Source organism: Protopterus annectens, chromosome 2.part0 (genome assembly GCF_019279795.1).
Source record: "Protopterus annectens isolate FY-2018-M chromosome 2.part0, PAN1.0, whole genome shotgun sequence".
NCBI classification, from domain to species: Eukaryota; Metazoa; Chordata; order Ceratodontiformes; family Protopteridae; genus Protopterus; species Protopterus annectens.
The window spans coordinates 1,467,925,707-1,467,950,572 of NC_056728.1; positions in this window are offsets into that span (position 1 = coordinate 1,467,925,707).

The window sequence follows — 24,866 nt, forward strand, 5'->3', positions numbered from 1 at the left end:
GTGCACAGCTACAGTTATCCCACTCCACAAGGGGGGATCCATCTTGGATCCTTGGAACTACTGCCCCATCAGTCTGACAAGCCTGATCTGCAAAGCCATGGAATGTATTATTATTATGGAGCTTGTAAACAAAGACATTGGCAACCTTCAAACACTGGACCCCAACCAGTTTGGGTTCGTGAAGGGCCAATCTTGTCTCCTGAACCTGATTGACTTCTATAAATCAGTCTCCAGAGCTGTTCCTAAGGGTAAGGCCATCCACACAGCCTATCTGGACCTCACCAAGTCCTTCAACACCATCCACCACCCTGGAATCATAGATAAACTTACTAAGCTGGGCATTAACCCCTATGTCACTCGATGGGTTGCCAACTGGCTTACTGAGAGAACCCACACTGTAAAAGTAGCTGACTACAAATCCATCTCTAGGCAAGTGATAAAGGGGGTACCTCAGGGTTCAGTCCTGGGACCGCTCTTGTTTGGCACCTACTTCTCTGAAGTACAGGTCAACACTAAGGGACTCTGGCTTACAAAGTTCGCCGATGACTGCAAATCGGGAGCAATTATTGAATCCCCAAATGATGTGGATATTCTACAAAAGGGACTTACAGAAACAGATGCTTCATGCCAGAGCCATGGGCTCAAGCTCAATGCCAAGAAATGTAGTTATCCCCTTTGGGAAAAAACATGTACCTGTGATTTACCACATAGGTGGCAGTACACTAAACACCAAAAGTGTGATAAGAGACTTAGGGACACAGATGGACAGTGGTCTCACCTTCAATAATCACATCAACACAACAGTCAGGAAATCCTTCTCTGTGGCACACCTCATCATTAAGGGCTTTTCATCCAGAAAAAACGAGGTCATTGTCCCACTGTACTCATCTCTCATTAGACCCATTATAGAATACAATGCCCCATTTGGTGTGTACCTCTCTAGACATTTGCAACAACTGGAAAGGCCACATAAATACCTCACTAAAAGACTCACAGGCCTAAATCAGATGCCCTGTGCTGACTGTGTAAAAAAACTCCAGATATACTCTTGTCACATATCGTCTAATTAGAGGCGATCTCTGCTTAAGTTACAAGGCCATGTCAAACCCAGAGCTGTTGGACATGCTACACTTAAAGAAATCCCAATCCCTCAGAGCCACATGCTCCAGGGATATAAACAGTGCCATTGCAATGAACAAAACATGCTGGAGGGATAGGTTCCTGACTCACAGACTCCACAGACTCTAGAATAGACTACTCATACATGTCAAGCAGAGTGCATCTTTGGCACTCTTCAAAAGGAACCTTGAAGATTGGATGGGAGATAGGAAATTCACCCCAGGGATCACGTCAGTTGCCCTGCTAGACAGGGGTCCAGGGAAGTAAATATTGTGGTAATAAATAGCCAGGGAATTGTTATTGCTAGGCTTATATAGACCCTAGGGCCAACAGCCTAGTACCAATGAATGAACCTATAAAATGGAAAGAACAAGTATATGGGATTATAACATTATATGTTTATACTAACTGTACAGATGATTATACTAACTGTAAATTTCATCAGATTTTAGACTATGTAGTGAATATGAATATTATAAAGACAGGAAAGTTTAAGTGTGATTTAAGAGGCAAGTGTAAAAGAAAGAAAATGATATTAGAAAAATGTTAGAAGTTGTACGATGTGGTAAGTTAAAACTTTGGGACAAAAAAGTTATTGACTTACAAAAGGTATATGCATAGAATTGAAATAGATTATTTTATAGCATCAGAAGGATTAGTTATAGGAGAAGGGGAGGTAGCTGAAACAGGATTTTCTGATCATCTTGCAATATGGCTAGAGATAAAAGAAAAGAAATAAATAAAAATATGCAAAAAGGAATGAAAGGATAAATGAGAAAGCATGGAATGAAGAAGGAAAAAGGTTAGTAATCCAGTTATGGGAAAATCAGATTACCATGAGAACATTTTTAAAAACTTGGTCTGAATGGCATATGATATTTAAGGAAAAATATATAAAATGTTACTTTACAAGGGAAATATGACATGAGAAAAGTAGAGAAGGAAAACTCTAAAAGAACATATAATGATACATTGGAAGATTTAAAACATAATGATAGAAAGTACTTTGACAAAGAAAAAGAATTATATAAAAGAAATGAAGAAAAAGTACAAGAATTATTATATAAGCAATGATATTTTTACAATAAAAAGAGAAGGCATATCGTTACTTAACCATATTTCTTAAAGAAGATGGTAGTGTAATGAGAGAAATAAAAAATGTAAAAGGAGGAATAGAAATATTTCAGAAAAAGATTATGAATAGTGTGTGAAATGTTTAAAGAAAAAAAGAAGGTAGTGAAAAAAGATGGAAAGTAAAAAGTTAACAGGAAAAGAGAATAACAATTGAAAAAGGAGATTTCTTTAAATGAGCTAGACAAAATTAGGACAAGTAAATACAGATTCAGTTGCAGACCCAGATGAACTAGCGTCTGAAATATATAAAAATTGAAGGGATTGGCAAAAACAAATTTTTCAAAGATGTTGAATGAATGGTTGAGTGAAGGTTTTATGTATAAAGAATTATGTAGTGGAATACTTAATTTCATATGGAAGAAGGAAGACAGAAAAATAATTAAAAAACTGGAGACCAACAATATAGAATAACAATGATCATACGATCTTTATGAAAATAATACAAAAGAGATTTGACACTAAAATAGAAAACAAGGATTGTCAAGAATTACTAATGATAGTTAGAGAAACTGTGGATGATATGAACAGAAAAAAAAAAAGTGAATATCATGATAGGATATGTCAATAAGTTATTTGACACAATTGGACATGAAAATCTTATGGCTAATAATGAAAGAATATAATATAAGTGTGAAAGTTAGGAAATTATGTGTCTCAGCATATAGTAATAATAAGGTAAAATACTTGTAAATGGCTGGTTAAGGTATGAGGTACAAAGGAAGAGTGGTGTAAGACAGGGATGTCCAATGAGTTGTATACTCTTTGCATTAGTTATGATTTTGCCAATATGTGAAATAAATTACAAAATGAAGGAGTTTGGGCATATAAGACCTGACGATTTAAGAATTACAGCTCTGTTAAGATATGCAGATGCTATTATTATATTTACAAAACAAAAAACTTGGATAAAATAAGAAATAAGTTACACAAATGCGGGTCTAGAGTTGATAGAGATGGCTTTAAATAAAGAGAAACATAAAGGTTTAGGTGATGTAGTAATGACTGAGAGTATATATTTTACAATGAATGAAAATTATGTGTTAAGTATAAAATTTGGGAATAAAGATGTAAGTAGAATTCAATGGAAAAAAATCAATCGAAGAAATAAAGCAAACATGTCTTTTCTGAAGAACAAATAAATTATCATTCAGCAAAAAAGCTTATTTGATAAATTAATTACTGATAGGAAAAATAGCATACTTAGCAAGTGTATTGATATTGCCAATAGCATTTGAAAAGGAATTATTACAAATAACTTTCATTTATATGGGGTTATAGATTAAAACCAGTAAAGAAAATGAGTTTTGTAAGTAAATAAAGAAGTACAAAGTTTAGGGTTAATTAATAGACAAAGCCAGTACTGGATTTTGTATCCATTGCAGGATAAATAGTGACATTGTCTGCATAAAAAAATTATTATTTCAACAAGGGCTATGGTGAGTGCTGGCTTTGCCTGTTTTAAAAAAGTGTATACATTTTGGATATGGCAATGTGCAGTACATGTGGAGTTTATTTTTGGATTAGGGTAAATTAACCTAGTGGTATACACTGCTTCATTAAATTTGCACAAAGTGTTAAAGTGATAAATTAAGAAGATGAGAGATTAGTAGTAAAAGTGTATAAATATAATTTTGATAAATTTTGAGTATGGAAAAAAGGATAAAAGAAAAAAGATTGTATAAACGAAGAAATAAAATGTTACCAAAAAATATTTTTGTGGAAAATAAAAATTGATATAGAAAAAGAAAAGCAAGGTATAACAATGTAATGATAAAACATTACTATGTAAAGCTGTGGGAAAATGTAACAGATGAAAAAATTAAAGTTATAAGAATAAGAAGCAAATGGTGTAATTAGAAAATAGATTGTCAAGATTTTTTGTGGAGACTGGTAAAAGATAAATTGCCAGTAAAAGGAAATATGCCATATAAAAAGAAAAGTGATAGAATATGTTAATATTGTAAAGAACAAGAAACTACAGAACACATGTTTTTGAAATATAAGAGTAAAAAAGTTATGGGGAAAACTATGCAAAAAAGACTTTTCTGATGATACAAAAGAAGTGGCTAAAATAAACATGGATATGATTAAATGTGGATATTATAAGAATATAAGTAAAGAATATGTTAAAAGTATAGATTGAAAGCTATTTTATGTTATACAGGTTATATGGAATGAAAGACTTAAATGAAATTATGTTTAATGGTAAATGGATTTAGCAACACTATTAAGTAAAATCAAATGGTGGTTATGGAAAAAGGAGTGAGGGTCTAATAGGGATGAAAATTTAGCATGACTGTAAAGGAAATTATGAATATGTGTAAACAGATTTGTATATTTATGCATTTGTACATATGTAAATATTTTCTGTATACTAGTAAAGGACCACTACTGTTTTTGATAGGTGCTTTAGGACGTTTTGCATCCACCCAAGCTACCCCCATCTCAAGAAAATGTGGCATTAGTTTAAGATCTCATCCAAGCATAGCAAACCCAGGAGAGTAGAACTCTCCTTATAATGCACTGCAGTGTCAACAATCGATCTACCTTGTGGAGGAGTATGAATTTAATGCCTGATACACCAAAGAGAAGTGTGCTACCTGCTGTGCCACTGACATTGATAACATTCAGTATGGGCAATCCTTAGCTATCAGTAGTGTTTGAGTACTGTGGTAATCAGATAAAATCTACCAAAAACATAAATATATTGTGTTCTCTTTCATTTTCATTGTTTTTTTTCTCCTTGAGATTCCCACCAGCTGACCGCATCACTCTCCACTTTCAGTTCCCACACCTGCCATAATGTGGACAGCTAAAGCGAAACCATTCAACCACTCAATCAACCATGTTCTCTTCCCTTCCATTAAAGGGAACCCTTCTAGGAAGGTAGTACTACATGGGAAGGTGAGAAGTGAGTGGATAAGAACCTGCTGACCAACTGATGGGGTAAGCTTAAGGAACAAAAAAAAAAGGGAAACACTATACATTTATGGTTTTGTAGCTTTTTCTTTTATAAGAAACTCTCCTGTTACACTGTTTGTTGCAGTATGTACAGATTCTTACAAAGATACAGTATTGCATGCTGTTAGTTTATCAGGGAGATTGGTTTTATGATTTCTTACTTGGTTCTGTTGATAATACGGGTCTACTTCACGATGTCGAAAGCCAACAATATCGAAGCTGATATTGTCAGCACCACAACATCAAAAGCACAGAACATTGTGCAGGTAAACGGAAATCTCTATAGGGCAAGATTTCCATTTACCTCAATGTAGTGTAGTCTCGGAGTTGGAATATTTAAGTAGGGAGAGTGTGGGGGTGCAAGGGGGTTGCCCCCCTGTCTACGCTACTTAGTTTTTATTTTTGTTTGTTTTTTGTTTTTTAAGCGTTATTCAATGTTTTACTACATCGATCACTAGAGGTCGACATTTAGTGATTAAATGTAGTAAGATTTTGATTACGTGATATAGACTCGATCATTCACAGTGGTATGCAGTCCATTGCATGATGTGATCATGATTTTATTTGGAATATTATGCAATTGTTATAATCATTTCTAATGGGGGGAGTGATGTCAACACCCCAGACACCTACCAATTCATCACAAGTTGAAAATGAATTTTACTGATAGTATAATACCTAATAATTGTAAGATGTAAGTGGCTGCTGTCCCCCAAACTCTCCTTATTTTATAAAATGATAAATTTTGTTTAATAATGCCTTAATTCAAGGGGGGATGTTGTCCCCCAAGATCCACTTATTTTACAATGTTATGAATTTTGTTTGGTAATCCTGTATAACAGGATGAGTTTTGATATTAATGCTATAACTCACAAGATACCAACATATCATACCATGGGGAGTGGGAGGTTAAAGCTTTTCCTTTACATTCTAGGTGATGACATGCATATGTACATATATACAGCAGCTTGCATCATTTTATGAAACTACTTTATTAGTTCATTCATTCATTCCTTTCTTTCATGCAGTGTTATATGTACTGCTTCATTATATCATTTCACATAAATATAATTTTGTAAAACCTGATTTATTAATTCATTTCTGTGAAATGTGTGCATTCCATATCTTTTAATATTAGTGCATTCTTTTATTCCATGCAGTGCTATGAGTACTCCTTGATTAATTAAAACATTACCTCATTGATTTATGAGATAACATTAGTACTGCTGTCAACTTTTTAACTACATTTTCCTGATTGATTTTCTTGTGCAGTAATTCAGTCAGGATCTATATTAGGTAAACAAAATGCTGTAATAATCGAAAATCCTGGCCCTCGATATGCTTTTTGTGAGATCACGGTACAGTGAAGATCAGAATATTTGCCCTTTCCTAACTGTAGTGCAATCTTGGAGTTGGTATATATATTTAGTGGGGGGTAAATAGCAAGTTTGAGGTCTGGGATTTTTGATTATTAGAGAGTTCGGTAAGGTAAACATTTGTTTATCTACTATAGACCCTTCAGTCGCACTGTCCATAGATCCATGTTTCTCGACAGCTAGTCTAACCTGTCAGTTACTAAAACCATCCCCAAAGTTTCACTGAAATGAGAAGTTGTGCTTCTTTTTGATACTGCGCACCATAATCTAATATCTGTCTATCCATCTATCTATCTATCTATCTATCTATCTATCTATCTATCTATCTATCTATCATCTATCTATCTATCTATCTATTTATATATACACAGTGGATATAAAAAGTGTACACACCCCTGTTAAAATGCCAGGTTTTTGTGATATAAAAAAATGAGACCACAATAAATAATTTCAAAACTTTCCCACCTTTAATGTGACCTATAACCTGTACAATTAAATTTTGGAATGGCCCAACCAGAGCCCTGGCCTAAATCCAATAGAAGATCTGTGGGCTGACCTGAAGAGGGCTGTGCACAAGAGATGCCCTTGCAATCTTGCAGAATTGAAGCACTTTTGCAAGGAAGAGTGGCCAAATATTTCCAAGTCAAGATGTGCCATGCTCATAGACTCCTACCCAAGAAGACTGAATGCTGTAATTAAATCAAAAGGTGCTTCAACAAAGTATTAGTTTAAGAGTGTGCACACTTATGCAACCAGCTTATTGTACGTTTTTTATTTTTTATATTCTTTTCCCTTAACAAATTTGTTTGTTTTTCAATTGAGTTGTACAGGTTATAGGTCACATTAAAGGTGGGAAATGTTTTAAAATGATTTATTGTGGTTTAATTTCGTATATCACAAAAAACTGGCATTTTAACAGGGGTGTGTACACTTTTTATATCCACTGTATATATCTATATCTATATCTATGTCTATATCTATATCTATAGCTATATCTATATCTCTCTATATATAGAGAAAGAGGGGGGGATTTGTTTACCAGAGTAGTGAACTGATTAATACCAATCAATTTCAGGCTCAGACAGTGTTAAATAGAAAAGATTTCACCAACAAAAAAGACAAAAATACAAGCAATGATGAAATTGTTAAGGATAACTATGCAGAAATACTGTGCACTTACATTATAGTAAACAAGCAGAGAATAATGTACATTATTTGCATTAGTTTTTAAATTGTTTCTACTGTCAGACATTCTGTGAGAGGAGAAGAAAAGTGGAAAGGAGAAAGGAAAAGTGCGCTAAGTGATATGGCCTCTGTTGAAGTAGGATCATTTGGCATGTTTGCAGAGACGTTTTCAGAGCTGCACTCTGGATTTGGATTAAGTGTTGATTTCCTTTAGGTTGATGGAAAAACATGCCAAAGAGTAAGATCCTGAGAGGAGAATGCATGTACATTGTTGTCAAGTTTGAACCTAGAAGTAATGAAAATGTCATATGGTTCGTGGGTAGTGTTGGTTGTGTGAGGAAGTTGTTATGAACTTAGCTATAAGTTGAGTAAATATCTGCAGTTGGAGTAGTTTATAGAGTTGAGATCCTAACAGTAGGTTAGATCTTTGTTTTATGGGTTGACATTTTGCTTTCTTAAGGCTAATACATTGATGCAAATGGAGGGGACAGTTTGTAATGAATCCCACTTGGCTCTTACTTGAGTAATACAGTGATGCACATGAACAGTGGTGTTTGTAATGAATCTGCAGATGCTGTGGTGGATTGTCTGGAGTATGGTGATGTTTTACTTGGAAGTGGATGCTAAAATGCACAGTCCATAAATCTAGCTGAGAGAGGAGAACTCCTTTGTTGATGGCTGCTCTGGCAGGTTGAGATAGAAAAAGAGGAGGGCTTTTTTCCCAGAAGAGAAGGCAATTAACATTTTCTCTAATTATTTCTAATGGGAAATGGAAGTTTAGAGATTGATCAAGCAACAATAATAGGTATTTGAAGGTAGACATTGTATCTATGGTGTACTTGGAGAAGTCAAATGCATTTCAACATTTAGGCACTTAGTGAATTTTCTATGGCGTTCTAAAAAACATAGTTTTGGTCTTGGAGGGGTTTTGAAGAAGTTTATCTTAACACAGAAGAGGGTGATATGATGAGAGAGAGGATGACATTCTGAAAAACCATAGTTTTAGTCTTGGAGTGGTTTTGAAGAAGTTTATCTTAATACAGAAGAGGGTGATACGATGGGAGAGAAGATACGATGTAAGAATGCCAAAAGCTGTTTTCCATAAAAAAATACTGTCGGTGTTGCTTCTAGGTTCATAGGTTAGGTACTCTGGTTCTTAGTAGGCTATTGATCTGTGTGGATCTTGAGAAGCCTAACTTCACATTCTTGTGGTAGTTTTTAGCCCTTATTTTTGTGTATAACCCAGAAACAGGCAGAGCAAGGATATGTTGGGACATTTAGTTGTTGCCTCTATCCATGAGTAATATGGGTGTTATACCTGGCGGGAATTTGCAGTTTCTCATTCATTTATCCAAATTATGTTTGAACAGAGAAAGAGAAGTATTTCACTACATATGAAATGGAACAGGTACATACTGAATGGGGCATTATATTCACTAACTGGCCTGCTGAAGACAAATACAGTGGAATGCTTATATCCCCAGACCTGGACAGCATACCCTTAAATTCAAAGTTTAAAATTAAAAAAAAAAAAACTTCCTTAAAATAATGGATATGTGTTGATCAAAGGGCATTTCATTGTGGACATAGGTTCCCAGATCTGTGACTATGGGTACAACTTTCAAGAGTGTGATGTCAACGCGATAGTTAGAAGGGAAGTCATGCTTGCCAAAGGGCATGATTAATCATTTCTTTGCATTTAGTTTTGATTATGGTTCTGGCACCAGTTATTTATTTGGGAAAGGCCCTTTTTGTGGATTTTTTCTGTCCTCTGGGGTGTTTATGATGGCAATAAGTTTGCAGTCATTTTCAAGCCTGATTAGCCATAAAACCTTAACATTTGCTTTGACCTCCAAGAAGTGAATGTCAAAGAAAATTGGCTCAAAGACTGAAGCATATGGAACACCAATAATGGCATGCTTTTTGGAGGAAGTAGAACTGCTCTTCCTAATTTCCTGAGTTCTATTTGCTCTATTTGCAAAGTCTAGATATGTTGTGTGCACTGATATGCCCTTATCTATTGGTTCAGTAACCTATCAAAGAAGATTGAACAGGTTAGGTAGGCAGGGTCTGCCCTTTGTTAATCCAAACTGGCTTGGGTCAAGAGTTTGTAGGTTACTTATGTCTTTATTCATTAATTCCAGATAGCTTTACAGATGAGTCTGATCTGGCTTATGGGTCTATATTTATTTGGGTCCACTGACACCCCACCTTGATGAGGGAGATGGCTATGGCTGTCCTCTATTCAACTGGCACAAAGTTTGTCTGGAGGCTAATATTGAATATTCTCCAGTGGGGTCTGAAAATTTGTGTTTTAGGGTGATCACCAGTAATTAAGTTAGCCAGCCTCATAGAAGTAGTGTTCTTGGCCTTGGATAGTACCTTGAGGATTTGTTCTTGGGAATGTGTGATCTGGGAATATAGAGGAGAGATTGGGATGAAATTTGAACTAAATCTGTCTGTTAGTAGCCTGGCTATATACTTTGGGTTCAAGTATGTGATGCCTTCATTATTACCTCTGCACAGTGTTGGGCATTATTTCAGAGGTATCTAACTCAGTTAAAGAGGGCTTTACCTACAGGTAATCTAATCATTTTCCAATGAATCAGCAGTGGGGAACAGGGCATATACCCTTTTAGACATAATGAGTTTCAGTCAAATGTGTTTTCAGTGAAGTGATCTTTCTGTGAATTGTTCTGAGGGAATTCATTTTCAGTGAAATGAGGCTTTGACTAAATTATTTTCAGTGAAGTGTGTTTTCTATCAAAGTAGACCCATATATATATATACATATATATATATATATATATATATATATATATATATATATATATATATATATATATATATATATATATATATATATATATATATATATATATATATATATATATATATATATATATATATATATATATATATATATATATTTATATACACACCATATTTCTTCATAAATAAGACCGAACCAGAGAATAAGGCATAGCATGGTTTTCCAGGGTGGTCATGATATAAGCCCTACCCCAAAAATAAGCCCCAGTTAAGATTGTCAACAACAGACGATGGGTGTGTTGAATTATAAAATAATAATATTATTGATATCTGTTGTCTGAGGATGTCATACTCTTCCCACCATTTTTGGACCATTAGGATACCCAACTTCTCTTTGCAAAAAGTCATAAGATTCTATCCCCGGGAGTCCTCCATGATTCCTACTGTGACCCAATCCTCACTTACACTTGACGGTTGAGATCCTTGGCCCATAAACACGGGAAAGTGTACTTTGATTGGTCAAAGTACAGACATCGCACATAGAACGTGCACACTTGATAACGAATGGGTGTGGTTGTGTCTTCTTAACCATTGCCACTCCTGTAAGTCTTCAATTAACCACCCCCCCATAAAAGATGAGTACAAAAAGAAAGTGCTATTCCATCAAGTACAAGAAATGAATCATGGAGGACTCCCGGGGAAAGAATCTGATGGCTTTCGGCAAAGAGAAGAAGTTGGATCTCCGAATGGTCCAAAAATGGCAAGCAGCATACGATAACTTCAGTCAGCAGGCCGACAAGGGAAATGTTAATAAGTACAAGTGTGTATCAGGTCAGCAACCATTATTTCCTGAGCTGGAAGACATCATCTGTCAATGGATTGCTAACAGGAAAACAAAGGCATTGGTTGTGCATAGGGCTGATATTCAAGCATTTGCCCATGCAATGGCACCACAGTTAGAAATATTCCCAGAAGAATTCAAAGCATCCCAACATTGGCTGGATGGCTTCCTTCAGTGATATGAACTGTCTCTAAGAAGATCAACAACACTGTTCAAGCTGGAAGATACTGAAGTTATTAAACGTGCACTTGCATTCAAGTCCTTTGTTGATGGCATCAACTTTTCTAAATACCAACTCTCCAACATGATTGCTATGGATGAAACTGCAGTGTTTATGGGCCAAGGATCTCAAGCAACAAATGATCGTAGGGTTGCCTCATCAATCTACATTCCCTCCACTGATTACGAAAGTGCACGTTACCTGTATTTTGGCAATTCATCTAGATGGAAAGAAAACCCCCACCTCTAGTCAATAGTAAGGGCAAGAAAGATAAGATTGAACTTGTTTCAGTCATTTACATTCTTGAAACCAAAAAACCTGGTGCACACAAGCAGTTATAAGGAAGTGGGTTGATGTAAAGCTGCCACTAGTTTTGCGAGGTGGTGAAAGAGGCCTGCTAGTCTTGGATTCAACCAGCACTCACCACACTAAAGACATGAAGAAATTCCTTGCACAGAGAAGAATAGATCAAATTATGATTCCCAAAGGAATGACTGCATATCTCCAGACTCTTGATATTGCAATAAACAAGCCATTCAAGGACCATTTGCACATGGAACTCAATGACTACATTGAAAATAGAATGGACAGAAATCAGCATGGAACTTTATGAAGCCTAGCCTGCAAGAGGTTGTGACTTGGGTGAAAAATTCATGGGATAAAATCACTGACAGCTGGGTTGCCAATGCACTAAGAGCAGGCTACATGGACAAACAGTGCTCATTTAAAGAGAGCTCTGTTGCTAGGCATGACAGATTGGGGCCAATGGTTCTACAGAAAATGGAGTTGCAAGAAATTCAGGCCGGAATTCAGGGGTTGGAGATTTATGACAATGTTACAGAAGAAGATGACATGGCTGTATTTGAATAACTTTTCCATTATCCGAGCAACAGAATGGTTTGCTTCTGCCTTCAGCTGCCAGTAAGCTCTTGTCAATTTTTTGACTTTATTGTATTAAGGTAACATTTCATTATCAAGGGGTAATTACAAAGTAAGGCCTCTAGTTCCCAGACTTCATTTTTATGCCTTTCCATTATTCTTCTCTTACAGTTTGGGTAAGGAATACAGAAAGCATCACCACTCAAAAAGTGCCAGTTATTCACATGTTTTATTCCCCTCCTCCAGTATACATGTATTGATATTTTTCTGCACTTCCTGTTAAGCATGAAATATTGCACTGTGAAAGCCAAGGTGTATATATTCTGAAGTTAAAATGTTTATTGCCTGTTTATGTAGCATTCTCACACAACTGTTAACACGTTACCTAGAAATGTTGCCCAATAATAGAAAAGTACCAAATAAATGTCAATTTGTGTACATGAATAAATGTCGATTTTTGTACATGAATAAATGTTGATTTTTGTACATGAATAAATGAATAAAGGTAGATTGTTGTACAAGGGGGGGGGGGTAAATAAGGCATCCCCTGATAATAAGCCCTAATGCGTATTTCAGTGGGGGAAAAAGTATAAGACCCGGTCTTATTTTCGGGGCAATATAGTATATATATATAGATATATATATATATATATATATATATATATATATATATATATATATATATATATATATATATATATATATATAAATATACACACACACACACACACACACACACACACACACACACACACACACACACACACACACACACACACACACACACTACATACTGAAAGCGGCGATTCAAAAACTTTTTCAAAAAAATAAAACATTCTTACTTTGTGAAGCTCAAGCCCTCCTGCACCCCCTACCCCTAAATTATATATATCAACTTTACAGTTGCACCACACTGGAAAGAAAGGAAAAAAAAATCCTCAAAAAGCACATTACTGACTTAGACAATATAAAACACACTGTGAAAACAACTGTGACATTACATTTTCAGTCTATATCCATTATTCTCCATTGCTTCAACCACCTGTGAATATGATTTGTGGTTATCATATGCTTGGCTGCCTATTTTTACCCCATATTTTGTTTGGTTGGTTTGATTAGGGTGTGGAGTTCATTGTTAAGTTTAGCAAGTATGATATGGGCATATTGTCAGTTAAATTTGTTTTTATGTACAGTGATATTTTTCTTTTATACAGACACAGTTTATATTATGGTTCCATCATGTGGATTTATTTTTTAATTTGGTGTTTTTTTTTACTTCTGATGAGGACATATGCATCTATATAGCTGTTTATATATAAATAGAATTCAGAGGTAAAAGATTCTGTGTATGCAGTGGTGTCATCGAGAAGGAAGGGGCTTTTGAATTTAGCCAGATCATCAATTAGTTTCAGTAGATTAGCCTTGGCATAATCTTTGAAGACTGAGGTACTGGAAGATGATTTCATTTTCAGTCTTATGGTGAATATGACTGATTTGTGGTTCAATTTGAGCAAAATGAAAGTTACAATTGGTTGGGAGCAAAGTTTCCCCATACTAATAAGGAACATGTCCATGATTTAATTATCCCTGCTTGGGATGCAGATTAACTGGTCCAAAGAATTTGAATTCATAAAGTCCAGAAATTTCTGGCCATATCTGCTTGAGGATGTATAAGTCTCCCGGTTAATGGATACATAGTTGATTCTCCTAGGTGATTGGTGATTGGCTTAGTCCATAGGAACTCCATACTGGTTATTAAGGAGGTATGGTCTGAAAAGGACAAAGAAGGAGCCTTATAGTAAGGTATGATATGATAAGGGGGTTGTTATTAGTAAGTTGGACATGGAGGAGTTGTAGGTCATTATCATATCTAATGAAACCAGAGGTGATATATTTTTTAAGAATATAGAGACTTCCTCCACCTTGTGTGCCTTCATCTATTGCAATGAGACTGAATGTGCTATAGGTATTGCAACCATGCCTTATGTGTGCATTCATTTATTATTTTGTTTTCAGAGATTTCTCTCTTCTTTGTGTTTGTGTGAGTACATAATTGATATATATATATATATATATATATATATATATATATATATATATATATATATATATATATATATATGTTGTGTGTCTTTTGGCTTTTTCCCGATAAGGGGTCTGCTAATGATTTGCAGAAGATTTTTACGAAATGCCGAGGTGCCAGCTTGATGCCCAACCTTCAACGAAGGCATGCCCATTTACACACACATGTCTTTTGAACACTACCCAACCACGGGGAGGACATGCAGACTCCACAGAGAAGGCCCTCCCAAGCCACGCAGAGAATCAAATGGGAGAACCTCTTGCTGTGAGGTAACAATGCTACCGCCATACCACTGCGGCATATGGGTTCCATTCACAATGTCAAAATTCCAGAATGCCGACAGTCATATGGCCAACAACTATATGGCCAACATTCGGAATACTGACAAAGTGAAACTGGCATCTCACTATAGTCCGGGATGGAATGATTTCCATTCCTGCACTGTAGTGCAATCTCAGACTTGGTATATTAAAGTTACGAGGGGTGTGGGTTGCGGAGCCCCCCACGGGAGGTGCAGGGGGCATAAGCCCCCCCTGCTAGCATTTTAAAGGAAATTTTATTTTCCTTCATATGGATGTACTTAAAATGTCGAGATTCTGAATGTCGGTCATATGTCTGTCGGCCATATGTCTGTCGGAATTCTGGAATTTTGGCATTTCGAAGTAGATCTATATATATATATATATATATATATATATATATATATATATATATATATATATATACATAGCAGGGAGCAAACTCTTTTGGGGAATTTGCATTCGGTGATGTTGTTCCTTGCTGATATGGCAATCACATTTTTTAGTAGTTCTGCAGTTATCTAATTTTCTTTAGCTTAAAAGTACTAAAGTACTCATCTCAGTGATATAAATCTTATATAACCATAGTCTCTTTTATCTTTGCAATAACAGAAAGAGTGAATAGTAACTTTAGAATGGATAACAGCAACAGCATTTGTCACAATATGAGGCACATTTCAGCACAATGCCAGTTGACTGACTGTGTTGGCATTTATTCCACCTGCAGACCACAGCTGCTTGAAGATTACTAATAGAAGAATGTGTGAAGAGAATGTATATCATTGTTTGGTATGAACAGCAGCAACAGGTGGCAAGACAAAATATCTATCACAATCCTTTTATCAAACACTTATGTCTGAGAATGAAAAACTTGATAAAGAGGTGGTTATGACTGAGGCCTAATCTTCTTGCAAAGTATTTACTTAAATAAAGTAAACACACTTCAGTACTTAAAAGACTAGCATGAGAATGAAGTGTGAGAAATGACAGTATGAGGAAGACACCAGGAATCACAAGGAGAATGAGAAAATATAACAAATAAACTCTGCACGCAGCACTATATGTCACAGCAGACATTTTAAAAAAAGGCAGTCAGCCCTGAGTATGTAAGTAAATATAAAAGAAAGGCTTTAAGAGAGAAAACATGGTTTTGCTCTGATTATTTCTACAGTTAGGTGGATATAGTCTGAGAAGGCTGAGCTCAAACAAATGCCACTTGAGATCATAATAAGAGAGTTGAACTCTGGTTTCCTTGAAGAGGTTCTTGACAGAAACATGACTGTGTATACTTAATCTTTTTCCCAGTGAAAAATCATGTTTTTGCTCCCTGTTTTGGAACTTAAACCCTTCGAATAAAAACTAGAGTTAACCTTAAAATGAATGTTATTATGTATGTGTAAAACATCATATGTACAAGTGATCAGTTCATGCATTTTTTTGCAAGATTACATAATGTAAGTATCCAGTAGTCACGTGATATGAATAGATGTTGTGTTTGTTCTATGAACCCATGACTTTTGTACTGTAGGACCCCTAGGATTTAAATTGGCCCTTTCGGTACATTTATCATCTATCAATTAAAGACAACCACTGAAAAAAGCACACAGACACACACACAAACACACACACACACACACACACACACACACACACACACACACACACACACACACACACACACACACACACACTCAAAAAACACACAATGTACTGCTTAGCAAACTCAAGGGTCAGGTTAATTATATACAAAGCACTGTCTCCAGACAACATCAGTTCTACAAGTTACCGAGAATGAGTACCTCAGAATTTGCATAGATACACAGAGAATGTACAACATACACATACAGATTTATAAAATGCGCAACAGTGCAACTGAACCTCATCCATATGTCTAATACATTTCTCAGTTCAGAAGCCAGTAGCATGACAGCCAGCAAAATATGACTAGCACTCTTCTAAGGATTGAGCATTTATTCCTATTTATGGTCTTTCTAAGTCATGCAGATATTACTGGAACCTTGTAAACAGCAGGCAGCTGGAAACTTCATCACACTTGCAGGAAAAATTTAGCACCACCATGATACTCTTTTCTCAAATAACTGTCTGACTGTTGCAGAAAGGGCAAGTATTTGTTCAAGCGTATCACACACAACCTCCAATATCTTAGGTTCTGTGTGGAATTGGACAACAAGATAACAGATCAAATCCAAGCTAGGATCTTGGATCATATGCCCAAGCAAGGAACTCTTACTCTGTACACACTTTAAGTTAATATCCTCTCCAGAAAAATAATCTTTTCATGACTGATGCAATTTTATCATAAAATCTTGGCTGCCTGCCAATGTAATGCAAGTTTGGAATGCAGACTTCTTAATTCCTTGTTTTCTTTTGCATTCTATCAGTCTGTATGATGTATTGAGAACAGCTTTTTCTAAACCTTTGGGCCAAGCATCCTTTGACCTGTATCACTCACCATTATAGTGTGTTCCACATGTTTTCACTGTCTAACTTTTGCCATTATATTTATTTATGTTTATATATATGTATGTGTGTGTGTGTGTGTGTGTGTGTGTGTGTGTGTGTGTATATATATATATATATATATATATATATATATATATATATATATATATATATGGGTCTATATTAGATCACAAAAGATCAAAAAAGCAAATGGTGATTAATTGACCCTATGTAAGTGAAAGCTTACAATCTCGAACTGCCAGAACAGAAAAAAAAAATCACTGTTCCAAAACACATACACACAACACAAGCACACCAAACAAACAGTAATCAACACATATACACCTAAAATCTTACACCTAACCCTACACTAAACTATACACACACCGCTAACTATCCACTTACCTTAACCCAAACCCTAACCCTAAGGTCCGTCACTATTGCACGCTCACCTCACCCGCTCCCTATCCCTAACTCACCTAACCCGCCCTATCCCTCACATCCACACAATCGCACACATACCTAACCTGCATCCTAACGCTAACTCAACTAACCCACCCTAACCCTCACATCCACACAATCGCACACTTACCTGAACCCGACCCGTAACTTTCCACCACAGCGCTGAAAATACCGAAGCAACAGAAATGGACAACCAAATTCTTTCCCTAGGAAAAAATTTGGGTTTCTGTTGCTTCGATATTTTAAGCTTTTGCTGCATAGGGTCCGATATTAGAACATTCAAAGGTTTGAAACCTCGATGTTCTAATATAGACTATATATATATATATATATATATATATATATATATATATATATATATATATATATAGATATGGGTCTACCTGAGAACATCGACAGCTGAGAAGACCGACAACGAAATCACCGACGCCAAAAGATCGACATGTCAGAAGACCGACGGACGAAAACATCGACGCGGAGAACAACGAGATGGGGAAAGGATGTGTAAGTATGCGATAGTGACGGACGTTAGGGTGCGAGTAAGGTAAGAGTGCGATGTTGATGGTCTGTAGGGATAGGGGTGGGTTAAGTGAGTTAGGGTTAGGGCGCGGGTTAGGTAAGGGTGCAGTAGTGATATTTTTTGGGTTATGGGCGGGTTAAGTGAGTTAGGGTTAGGGCGCGGGTTAGGTGAGTGTGCGATAGTGATGGACCTTAGGGTTAGGGTTTCGGTTAGGGTTGTAGATAGTTGTGTATGTAAGGTTTAGTGTTTGTTTGTTAGGATTTTGGTGTGCTTGTGTTGTGTGTGTGGTTTTTGGACAGGGGATTTGTTTTGTTTGTTGGTTGTTGTTATGATGTGTTGAGTGTATGAGGTGTCGTGTTTGTGAACTGTCGACTATGTGGTGTTGGTGATGTCGTTGTCGGTGTTATGCACTGTTGATGTTGTCAGGTAGATCCATATATGTATATATATATATATATATATATATTTATTTCCCATGTGTTGACAGGGTTAGTCTAATAGAGTCATATGACCCATTTTCAGTGAAGAACCAAGGAGAAAAGTTCCAACATACAAAGTTAAAATGAGTTACATGCTAGAAAATATATAACCAAAAAATACAAATGTCAACAATGCAATGTAGAGGAAGATAAGAATAAAATATATTAACATTAAATATACAACCAGTGAAGAATAACCTTGCTGAAAGGAACAGTACAAATAACAAGGAAAAAGCAAGAAAATAAAGGTTACAACTCATAAAATGAACCACTCATAAATATAGAAATGTTTTATGTGAGGACGCAGAAATAGAATGAGCATATCTCTAGCATGGTAGCTTAATAATAACACAGAATTATCTAGAGATTGAAATAACACACACTGAAAAGTAGATGGGGGGAGTAAGTAGGAGTGGTACTAATAATTATGAAGGTTTGTGGCATGGTATATAAGTACTGACATTTGTTTTCTATGAACAGTAATGAACTAAAGCAATGACAAGCCTGTGCAGTAAAGACTTGATGTATGTATATCTCTTAAATGGTGCAGTGGTGCAGCAGTAGCATTGTTACCTCACAGTATGAGGTTCTCTGGTTCGGTTCTTGGCTAGAGTGCCTTCTGTACGGAGTCTGCATGTCCTCCCTGCACTCATGTGAGCTTCCTTTGGGTGCTCCAGTTTCCTCTCATCTCACAAAGACATACATTTGGAGTGTCCCTCCCCAGGTCGTTGCTGAAAATTGGCTTTGTTCCAAGTTTGACTTTCCTGATAAACAATTGTTAAATAAAATAAAAAATATGAAGAGTAATACTTTAATGTGAGTCATTTATGCTTTTCTGATTTGTATCATCCTTTTTTGCAGTACTTTATATATATGTTTTTTTTTTCTTTCTTTTGTTTTCTATCTTTCTTTCTTTTCTTTTTTTACTTTGTATTCATTTCTGGATAAAGAGTATTTGGACCAGCTTACCTAGCAGATTAAGAAATAATAAACAAATTAATAAAAAATACAAAGACTATGGCAAATTATCCATTTTCAAAATATCATCAGTAATTTCCTTGTGCTTCATGCTGTTAGGTCATATAATGCATAATGTATGTTTTTTTTATAAAGGTGTACTTTATGGGAACTTTTATAAGAAAATCTGTAGTGTTTTCATGTATGGCTAAAGTACAATAGAAAATGACAAGCAGCAACATTTTTATTATACTTTATTAATCAGGTAAGTCCCACTAAGCAAGTAACCTGTTTTCAGGGTATACCCAAGCTAACATTTATACTACTAGGGGAAAATTGGCCAGGGCATCAGGAAACTTCCCCTACTTGACATTGTTGTGATTGAGAACCATTTTGGAGGAGCATTTCCTGTTTTTGTTCCAATGCAGAGGTGGCACAGAGAAACAGGGGGGCAGATGGAGAGAGGAGATTATGTGTAGTACTGAAAGAAATAATCATGAAAGCAAATATCAAGACTGCAGAATGTGTACAAGATTCTGAGGACATTTTTCAAAGAAACCTGCTTGATGGAAATGAGTCAGTATATGATGGATGTATAATTACAACTCTCCAGTTGCAAGGGCTGTGGAATGACTTAATTAAAGAAATGGTGCTGCAAAGTGAGCCAGAAAATGAAGGAGGTGTTTCCTTGGGCATCATTATGGAAAAAATAGAAAAGGAGGATATAGAGACAATCCTGAAGAACAGTGGTGAAATGGAAAATAAAACATATGCAGAGAAAGTAAAAGAAAGCAAAAGTGGAGTGACAGAAAAGAAGGCAGAAGAAAATGAAAAATAGAAGTACATGGTAAGAATTCAAAGTAAAGAAGACAAAGAAATGGACAAGTAAGAAGTGTGGTACAATCTAAGGTTTACTATCATATAGTCGACACTCACAAGATAGACTTACCTGAAGTGTCAACTAAAAGGTTGAACACGGAATGTTGACAGGGTCAGAATGTCACAGACACACCTCTGTTTGTGAATCTGACCTTTCTCGACATTCGTAGAATGCAGTCCTACACTGCCCAAGATGTAGCATGATGATTTTGCAAGGGGGCAAGCCACCCCTGCACCCCCCACACCCCCTGCACATTATATATTCCAAATCCGATATTGCATTACAGTGGAAAAAAGGGTAAATTTCCTGATCCCCACTGTAGTGTGGTTTCTGGTTAAAAGACTGACCTCATCTTTGTGAACGCACTCAGCATTCACTGAAACAGGACTCGAACAACTGAATGATCGTCAACACGGGTCAGCTAACCATTATTCAACAGCCCTTGGTCATCGAAAATTCCTTCGACATTTTAAATGTAAACCACAATTTAATAGCTCCTTTGGGTTTAAAAATACATGAGGTAAGAGCATTTATTCTTATTAACAAATATTTTGTGACATTATATTTGAGACTGTGATTACAATGGAAAATTTTCTTGGAGGATATGAAGAAAGTAAGACTGTAACCCATGGAGTCTTTATGTGATAAAAGCATTTAACAGGGAAACAAAAAAGATGATTCATAAACAATTTTGAATAGAGGTAGAAAGGTAGAAAGAAAACTTTGAAAGTACATTTGAAAGTGTTATGTAAACAGATACTGGACATTGCAAAAGTTTATGAGAAAGGGTTTTTGGACTGATGCATGAGATTGTAATATTGCATCAAAAATTGATAGAGAAACTTATACATGCACTAGGCATGATAAATGTGTAAGGAAGTTGGGGTATTGTAAAATACTGGGAACAACCAATATATATATATATATATATATATATATATATATATATATATATATATATATATATATATTTTTTTTGGAAAGATGAACATTTGATAAGTAATTGTGGCAAAAGAAAATACTATATTTCAGTGTAAATAGGACATGATGCAAAAAATGTGAACTGAAATATATAAATATAACAAAACTGGACATTATGGATGGATTGCAATCATGAAAATAACATTAAGGAAAAAGAAAGAGAAAAAATAAACAAAGAGAAGAAAATTTAGATGTAGTAGAAATAGAAGAAAAATTAGATGAAAAAAAAAAAATAAAGAGGCTATAGAAGAAGGTTCTGAAATAAGTGACAAAGAAGTCATAAACTGGGAGGGAGTAAATGGGTAAAAGAAAAAGAAAAAATAAGCGGATAAGTACAAAAGAAAAAAGGAAAGAAAATCGATCAAAATGTTTTATACAGCTAAAGATGGGAGCTTTGTTTAATGGTTAAGGTGTCTGATTTGCAAACACAAAGTGTTCCCTTTGGGAAGGAAATTGGTTTGTCCTACAATACACTGTTAAGAAAGACAGTCTAGTAATTTGCTATGAGCTTATGAAGCCATGAATCTAAGGAAAAGGTTAAGTGAAAATTTTTGAGTATTTTCTCTAAATGTGAATAGTATTAAGAATACAGTGAGAAGAATTGGAAATTTGCTGTGGTGTAATACACGTGACATAGATGTAATTATATTAGAAGATACACAATTTTTAACAAAAGAAGAAAGATTAAAAACAGAAACTATGGGGAGGAAAGATAATTTTGAATTTGGCAAATGAGAAGTGTTCTGGAATACTGTAGAAATGCAGTAAAGATATTAGATGTAACTTTAGCAAAAATGGGAAGATTAATCATTGTAAATTTAAAATGGAAGGAACAAGTATATGGAATTATAACATTATATGTTTATACTAACTGTGCAGATGCTTAGACTATGTAATGATAAATATGAATATTATAAAAACAGGAGACTTTAACTGTGATTTAAGAGGCAAGTGTAAAAGAAAGAAAATGATATTAGAAAAATGTTAGAAGTTATAAGATGTGGTAAGTTAAAACTTTGAGACAAAAAAGTCATTGACTTACAAAAGGTATATGCATAGCATTGAAATAGATTATTTTATAGTATCAGAAGATTTAGTTATAGGAGAAGGGGAGGTAGCTGAACTAGAATTTTCTGATCATCTTGCAATATGGCTAGAGATAAAAGAAAACAAGAAATATATAAAAATAGGCAAGAAGGAATGAAAGGATAAATGAGAAAGCATGGAATGAAGAAGGAAAAAGTAATGCCATTATGGAAAAAATACATTGCTATGAGAACATCTTATAAAAATGTATCTGAATGGTTGGTGATATTTTAGGAAAAATATAAAAAATGTTATTTTACAGTGGCAATATGATGTGAGCAAAGAAGAGAAACAAAATTATAAAAGAACATATAATGATGCATTGGAAGATTTAGAACATAATAATAGAAAGAACTTTGACAAAGAAAAATAATTATATGAAAGAAAGAATACAGAAATTATTATATAAGCAATGATATTTTTACAATAAAAAGAGAAGACATATCAAGTTACTTAACCAGATTACTTAAGGAAGATGGTAGTGTAATAAGAGAAATAAAAAATGTAAAAGGAGAAATAGAAAGAATTCAGGAAAAGGTTATGAATAGTGTAGTACAATATGTACATGAAATGTTTAAAGAAAAAAAAAGAAGGTAGTGAGAAAACATGGAAAGTAAAAAAGTACACAAAAAAAGAGAATACAAATTGGAAAATGAGATTTCTTTAAATGTGCTAGATAAAGTATTAGGACAAGTACATACAGATTCAGCTGCAGACCTAGATGAAATATGATATGAAATGTATAAAAATTAAAAGGGAGTGACAAAAAATAATGTTTGAAGATGTTGAATGGATGGTTAAATTAAGGTTTTATGTATAAAGAATTATGTAGTGGAATACTTAAATTTATATGGAAGACGGAAGACAGAAAAGAATTAAAAAACTGGAGACCAACAGTATTGAATAATAATGACCCTAAGAGCTTTATGAAAATAATACAAATGAGATTTGAAACTAAAATGGAAAACATTGTGGAAGATAGCATATATAATATAAAGGGGAAGGGTTGTCAATAATTACTAATGATAGAGAAATTGTGGATGATATGAACAGAAAAAAAGAACTGAAAATCATGATAGGAGATCTCAATATGGTATTTGACACAATTGGACATGAAAATCTTATGGTTAATAATGAAGGTATATAATATAAGTGAGAAAGTTAGGAAATTGGGTGTGTCAGCATATAGTAATAATAACGTAAAATACTTGTAAATGGCTGGTTAAGACAAGAGGTACAAATGAAGAGTGGTGTAAGACGGGGATGCTGTATACTGTTTGCATTAGTTGTGAATTTGCTGGTATGTGAAATAAATTACAAAATGAAGGAGTTGGAGTATGTAACACCTGAAGATTTAAATATTCCAGTTCTGTTAAGATCTGCAGATGCCATTATAATAACTACAAAACAAAAAAATGTGGATAAAAGAAGCAATATATTACATAAATGAGTGTCTAGAGATGATAGGGATAGCTTTAAATAAAGAGAAATGTGACATTTTAGGTGATGTAGTAAATACAGAGGGTATATATTTTGCAATGAATGAAAATTATGTGTTAGATATAAAATTTGGGAATAAAGATGTAAGTAGAATTCAATGGAAAAAACAATAGAAGAAATAAAGCAAACATGCCTTTTCTGAAGAACAAATCAATTGTCATTCAGAAAAAATGCTTATTTGATAAATTCATTACTGATAGGAAAAATAGCATAATTAGCAAGTGTATTTATGTTGCCAACAGCATTTAAAAAGGAATTATTACAGATGATTTTTCATTTTCATTTATATGGAGTTCTAGCTTAAACCCAGTAAAAAAGGGGGTTTGTATGGAAATAAAGAAGAAGGAGGTTTAGGGGTAATTAATAGGCAAAGCCAGTACTGGATTTTTTATCCTGCTATTACAGGATAAATAGTGACTTTTCTGCATAATAAATTTATTATTTTCAATAAGGACTATGGTGAGTGCTGAGTTTGCCTGTTTTGAAAAGTGTAAACATTTTGGCCATTGCAGTGTGCAGTACATGTGGAGTTTAGTTTTGGATTAGGGTAAATTAACCTAGTGGTATACACTGCTTCATTAAATTTGTACAAAGTGTTGAAGTGATAAATTAAGAAGATGAGAGATTAGTAGTAAAAGTCTATAAATATACATTTAATAAATTTTGAGT